Source organism: Eleutherodactylus coqui, chromosome 5 (assembly GCF_035609145.1).
Source record: "Eleutherodactylus coqui strain aEleCoq1 chromosome 5, aEleCoq1.hap1, whole genome shotgun sequence".
Lineage (NCBI taxonomy): Eukaryota > Metazoa > Chordata > Amphibia > Anura > Eleutherodactylidae > Eleutherodactylus > Eleutherodactylus coqui.
This window is the reverse complement of record NC_089841.1, coordinates 228982966-228990047: the sequence shown is the minus strand read 5'-3', so window position 1 is coordinate 228990047 and position 7082 is coordinate 228982966. Positions and strand designations below refer to the sequence as shown.

General features: G+C 42.4%; 1 pseudogene; it reads right to left on the bottom strand.

Moving 5' to 3' along the window:
* Positions 1-6142: 6142 nt before the first annotated feature.
* LOC136628943 (RNA exonuclease 1 homolog) overlaps positions 6143-7082 on the bottom strand; it is a 36514-nt pseudogene continuing 35574 nt past the window's right edge.

Below are 7082 nucleotides of genomic sequence, written 5' to 3'. Positions count from 1 at the left end.
GTCGAAACGTCGTTAACAATTCCATCAGCAACAATCCCAGATATCTACACATTCCACTTTGGTAAAGCTTTACATGTATCCATAATATAAACATATTCACCATATACACATTTAAAACAAAGGTAGTGCAATTCTTCTGGGTCCTAGATTCAGTAGTTCTATAGGTATAACATTAAAAAGGTTGTACCACAACTGCAAGTTATCTCCTATTCACGGGATGGGGGGAAAAAAATGGCTGATCGGTGGTGGACTCACCGCTGAGAACCCTGCTGATCGGGGGGTCCTGCTGTGAAACTGAATGGAGCGCTGGTCGCACAAGCGCTCCATTCAGTTTTAATGGGATTGAGGTGACAACCAGGTGGTTGAAATGAATGGAGTGCTGACCACGCATGCTTGCCCAGCACTCCATTAACAGTCATGTCACCACAGGGCGTGTGGGGAAGTGACTCCTGCAGTGACGGGAGAGCGGGACACCTGACCCCTGACCTGGAGATCAATGGTAGTAGAGCCTCATGTACAGAGCAGCCCGGGTTCCATGTGTTGCCATATGGGCTGTCCAGTGCTGTATGTTCCGAGATCATCTTCTATAGAAGGAATTACTTTGGACTTCTAGAGCAGCTGATGGTAAAAAGATAACCAAAACCTCCATATAAAACCAGTGACACAGGGAGCTACTGTAGAGGCTCTGTGCACTTGAATGGGAGCCATAATACAGTTTTTCCCATAAGTAATAAACTGAGACAAAAGCTTCATGCTGTGCAACTTTTCTGAACATTTAGTGGGTGGCCAGTAGAAGCCATCTATGGCGTTATGTAGTTGTTTGACTTGACATTTTTTTTTTTTCTAGTGCAAGGCTACATTCACCAATGCAATTAATTAAAGGGGTTTCCAGTGAAATACTATTGATGACCTATCATTAGGATAGGTCATCAATAGTTGATCGGCTGGGGTCCGCTGTTTGGGACCCCGACCGATCAGCTGAGCAGGTGCATGCTGGCAGCACCGCAATAACACAAAGGTCGTGTGGAAGCCTCCGTGCTGACCTCCTTGTAGTGGCCGGCACTTGTAATGGCAGGCACAATTCTCATTGAAATCAATGAGAGCTGTGCCTACAGTTACTAGTGCTGGCCACTACAAGGAGCTCAGCACGGAGGCTTCCACACTGAACTCTATGTATTTGGAACACTGATAGCATACGCGAGTGGTGGTCCCAGCCAATCAACTATTGATGATATGTCCTGATGATAGGGTCATCAATAGTATTTCACTGGAAAACCCCTTTAACTAAAAAAACACCTCAATCACTTCTGTGAAATTGTGATTCTAAGGCTTCTTTCACACGAGCGTATATCAGCCGGCCGTTTTCACGGCCGGCTGATATACGCTACGTTGGGGACAAAAAACCTGGTAACCGGGTGCACAAATCAAACGTTTGTGCGCCCGTTCATATGGCATGGTGAGGCCGGCGCAAATGCTCTGACCTCCCCAGGCCATCTCCCCTTCCTCCCCGCTCGGTCTGTGCAATGGGAGGGAGCGGAGCTAAGCGCCGGTCCGCCCCGCCTCCTCCTATTGATTGCTATGTGCAAGGGGCGGGGACAGGGCGGGCACTTAACTCCACCCCCACCCATTGCACAGACCGAGCGGGGAGAAGGGGAAGAAGAGAGGTAAGCCTGCAAAGGGGAGGGGAGGAGAACAGAGGGAGAAAGTTTAGCAGCCACACTGCTAAACTCCCTCCCACCTACGGCCGCTGCCATGGGCTCCCATGCAGCAGCTGACGTATTTCGGCCCAAAACATAGTTCCAGAACTATGTTTTGGGCTCGACGTAAAAATGCCCAGCGCTATATTGGCCTGGCGGGCGTTTTTATGTCTCGCAAATACACCCATGTGATCTGATGCATTGGAATCCAATGGATCAGATCATAGTGCATATTGGCAGGCCGTGAAATGGCCGTCCAATATGCGCTCATGTGAAAGAAGCCTTAGGTGCAGATTTCATGCGTGTCAGAGGATCGCAAGTGTTTCCCATTGATTTCAATGGGAAATATTGCTTTGCATGCTCATTGCACGGCTTTGGGAATGCCCAAAGATAGAACATGAGCCTTTTATTTCCCCCTAAAAATAAAAATTGCAGCATGTGCCTAGGTCAGTTCAAAGGAGTTTTTCATATTCATGTGTCTCACAACGCACACAACTTATGCGAGACTCTTGCCTGTTTGAATAAGCCTCCATACTGCACATTTTCCCCCCGAGCCAGCAGCACTCCTAGCCCACAATTAAAATGTCTAGGAGTAGCATGTCATACTCAGATGGACTCAGCTGTCTTTCAACAAATGGACTGGTGTTTTTTTTTTTCTTCTGTTAACTCTTTTATGGAAGAATTCATACATGGGGAAGTTATATTAAATTTGCCAGTTTTCAGGTGTAAAATAGTCATGTTTTGGTGCAAGCAATATTTGTTCCAAAATTTGCAACTACCTTGGGTTAAGAGTGCCTCAGCTTATAAGCTTTTTGACTTGAGAGCAGGCTCTCTCCCGAATTTTTGGTCTGATTTAAGAGCAAAAACTTGGGTTAAGAGCCTTGCTCTCAATGGGGCCGCTGCTGCTGGTAGCGCCACTTTGAAAGCAATGGCCTGCAGGCAATCCCTGCAGTGTTTTTCGGGTAAGGGTTTTAAATATATGCCCTTCCCTGAAAATCTGCCCTAGCTGTAGTAAAAAATATACTCGCCTGTCCGCTGCCACTTGTTCTCCCTTCAGTTTTAATCCCTGCCTGCTGCAAAGCTTCAGAGCAGTGCAGGGAGAACAAGCGGCTAGACGCGGCTGAGCTATGGCAGACAGGTGAAAATAAATATAAATACATATATATATATATATTTTTTTTTATTACAGCTAGGGAGGATTTTCAGGGAAGAGCTTATATTTAAAGCCCTTCCCCGAAAATCACTGTGGAGGTGCTAGCGTCCTATTGCTTTCAATGGGGCAACGCCATCCGCCATTAAAATAAGTGGGAGAGCTTCGTGATCCTGAACGGATTAATGGCTTTTCCATTCATTTTAATGGGGAAAATTGATTTTGACTTACAAGTGTTTTGGGTTAAGAGCTCCCTCACAGAACGAATTAAACTCTTAACCCAAGGCACCACTGTATTGTTAATTGTCTACTGCCCTCACCACTTTTGTAAAAGTTGCCTACGACAATTGCATCAATCAAGATGTGCCTCTTAATATATTTGTGATTGTTCCCAGTAAGGGCTCCCACACACTTGTGTTTTTTTTTAACGCTGCATTAACGCAAATGGGACTTTCTAATGTTAACACCGTATCACAAGTTTGTGCTTTGCACGTTTTTGTGCAATGCGTTTTTAACATTAGAAAGTCCCATTGACATTCGCGTAAAAAAAAATGCAAGTGTGTGGGAGCCCTAAGAGAAACCAAGTAATCTTGTAAATATGATACCTTTTTAATGGCTAACACAAATACGTGATGTTTCAGCAAGCTTTTGGGTTCTTGTTATCGACCCTTCATCAGGCTCTTAGCTATTCACCAAAGCCTGATGAAAGGTCAATAAGAAGAACCCAAAAGCTTGCTGTAACATCATGTATTTTTGTTAGCCATTAAAAAGGTATCAGATCTACAAGATTACTTGGTTTCTCTTACTGAAACCAATCACACTTTGCTCTACTGGCTAACACTGTACCAAACCCTTTTCAGATAGTCTTAATATATTTGGCACATCTTCCCACAGTAGGCTGCATAGTAAGACCAATATATGCAACAGTTTTAATAAATCAGCATTAGATCAGGTTTACCTTAATTTAAAAAAAAAAATAAATAAAAATCTGCTAAATGTTTGATTTTATTCCTTACGGAAATTTGCATTTCTTAGCACTAACCCTCATTTACTAAAAGTGTCAAGCAGAAGGAAAAGCAAAACTAGCCTAGTTCCCTATAGCAATCAAATCGCACCATGCACTAGTAGAGAGACCGTGCTGCAGCCAGTCTTATCCCTGATGTCAGCACGATTTCATTCACTTTTTTTTGTTCGTTTTATACAGGCAGACACATCGTTGGCTCGTTTAAAAGAGCATCATTCAGTCTTTCACATTCACTGTATAAGCGAATGTGAGAGACTGAACGAGCGCTGTTTAAACGGAAAAAGTGAACATGCCAACGATTATTTTTACACCTCCATTACATGGACAAGCAAAAAGCGAAACAATTCTCGTAAATCAGCCAGTCGTTGGCTTGCATTTATATGGAACGATTACCTTTCACTTGTTTGGACGATAATCTAAAAGCCCCCTATACCAGGAATGGATCCTACACATTAGAATGAAGGCATTTATACTTCTCTTTTTGCATCTACTTCTGTCTTAAGACAAAATAGAGGCAAAGTATTAAACAGAAGTACAGAGGAACACGGAGCGGGAAAAAGTATCGGAACACAATTACCTTCATTGACCAAGTCGGGTGGTCGTATTTCCAAATGGGAAGAAGCTAAGACATTGTATAGCAAGTTCCTATGTTAAAAGTATTTAGTATTCTTTCCAGTGGAGAGCCGTATGGGGGTTAAGTTGTGTAAGCTATAGCTTACTTCCAGTTGTGGAAGATCATCTAGATTCACTAAGGGCGCTTTTACACAGCAGTTTTTAGGTTGTTTTTTTCTGGGCCAAAAACCAGGAGTGCGTCCAAAATACGGAAGACGTGCAAATCTTTCCATTCTACTTTCTCTCCACTCCTGGTTTTGGCGCACAAAAACCATTGTGTGAAAGCGCCCTAAGGAAATAAAAACCTACGCAAAAAACATAGTTGATATGTACCAAAAGAAACACAGCGACATAGTGGAGCATTTCATTATACGGCAGCACCCAGTTAGGCCTCCCTCCATAGGAGGATTTGACCAGGATTGTATTCTATTGCATTTTCTCTTAAATGGATAAAAAAAAAACCATAGGGGCAGACTTCTGGAACCTACCTTAAAAGAAAACCCAATAAAAGCTGTGTTACCCATAGCAGCCAACCACATATTTTATTTTGCAATGGCAGAATCTGAAATGAAAGCCGTGATTGGTTGGGCTGGATAACCGCCATTTTTTCCATTTAGCTTCATACATTGGCCCCCGTAGAAACATTTGCACATTTTCTCTTTCTAATATACACTTGTGATTCTGGCCAATACGAGGGAGAAAAAAGATATTCTGAAGTCTATAAATGGCCTTAATATGAAGCTTTAATTATTATTTTTTTTCCCCAAAAGGCCTTTGTGTAACAAGCGCTGCCATTGGTTTGGGTGCGATGAGTTACTCCTCCCCCTTTTCCTTTGCATTAGAGATCCCCGCCTCCCAGTGCAGCACAGTTTGCTTGTTTTTTACCCACCTCTTTATGGTTTGACTAGACCAGCTTGCACAGCTAGACTACATAAGACCAAAGCTCATTTGTAAACTTGGGACCAGTGAGGGGGGCTAGGTTTATAGGAGAAAACTACAAACATCCGTTTTGTGTGGCGCCCCTTTTATTAACTTCAATCTAATGATTGAGATTTGCAGTGGTTTGAGATTTGAGTGCCGACTACGCTATCTTGCTCTTGGCTATCAGGATCCATTGGTGTTGTTGATAACTCTTAAACTTTGGTAAAGCCAACATTATGACAAATAGAACGGCTCTCCCCATTAACTATTTCATTACAAGTAGTAGAGGCACTTGACTAAATCCTCATGTTGCCCATACCACTGTATTAGGATAAATTTACACACAGGAAGTTGGCTACAGACGGAAAGTGTGCTGAGGTTTTTTTCTACAGCATCGTTTTCTGCATGTCTCCACACAGAACAGGCCACTTCTAGCAACATATCTGCAAGAGGGGCTGTCACCGTGAAGGGTTCCCTTGTTCCTTTTAATAGAGCTGAGTTTATAAACCACCTTTTTGCTTACATCCTAGCATATAACTTTGGGAACCATGATGGTGTGCCTATATATAATAGAGGCAGGGACCAGCACTGACCACCTAAGACCGGTCTAGTATGTTGTGTAGAAGTCCATTCTAGTCCTTCTTAAGAAGGTTTGACCATGTTATACTATTCTTTGCACAGTAAATCCACACAAGTTCAGTAGTCTTTATTCAGAAATTATGTAATTATTTTCTCTCAATTACATATTGTAAAGAACACACCATCACTCACAACTGGTGGACTACTGCCGTAAAGAAAAAGCTTTCACTCCTTAGGGAAAAGGCTATAACATAACAGTAAAGGAACAAGTCACACAAAAGGTTTTATAAATAAAGAAAAGCTGACGACATCCGTTCTGACAGTGGAGGTACGTAGTCACATGACAAGGCGAGGAGGACCAAGTGCTGCCGCGGCCAGCGGGAGTTATCGGCGGCCTTTTGTATCTTCTTTCACTTTCCAGAGAATCAGTTCCATGCAGGCAGTGGCATCCTCACTTGAATCATGACCACTAACTAGAGAATAGAAGGAGGAGTAAATACATTTCATATGTAGAGTGTTTTTGGCTACCTTACAATCCAGGAGAACAAGTTGCTTTTAGATTAGCATTAGAGAGGTTTTCAGACTTCCTCTGAATATATTTTTTTTAAATTCAAGTATATTGTATAAGTCCCCCCCCATTTTGTTAGCGCAACAACCACCACCCATCACAAGCTTTAAAAAAAAAAAAAAAAAAAAAAAAAAAGGAAAACAAAAACCACATGATGGTTTTTTTGATAGTTAAAACCAGATACTGAAACTTTTCTAATCTGCTTTTATTTTCCAATTGTAGTTTTTTTTGGTCTGTACAGGATTATGGCGGGTGACTATCGGCAGAGATGGTTTACAGCAGTGTCATGGGCATTCACACAAGGGCCTGGCCCTAGGCATCTGTAAGAGACTGTTCTAGGCATGTAAAAGGTCATTGTGTGGTACTATGCCCATCATCTAATGTGAAGGGTGGCGTTATCTACAGAGGTGTTCTTTCATTTTAATCTGGCCTGTGAGAATCAAGAGACTGCAGATAAAAAGATCTCTACAGACCAGGAAAAGTCTAAAGGCCCTTTTATACGCAACGATCATCTAAAATTCATTAAAACGG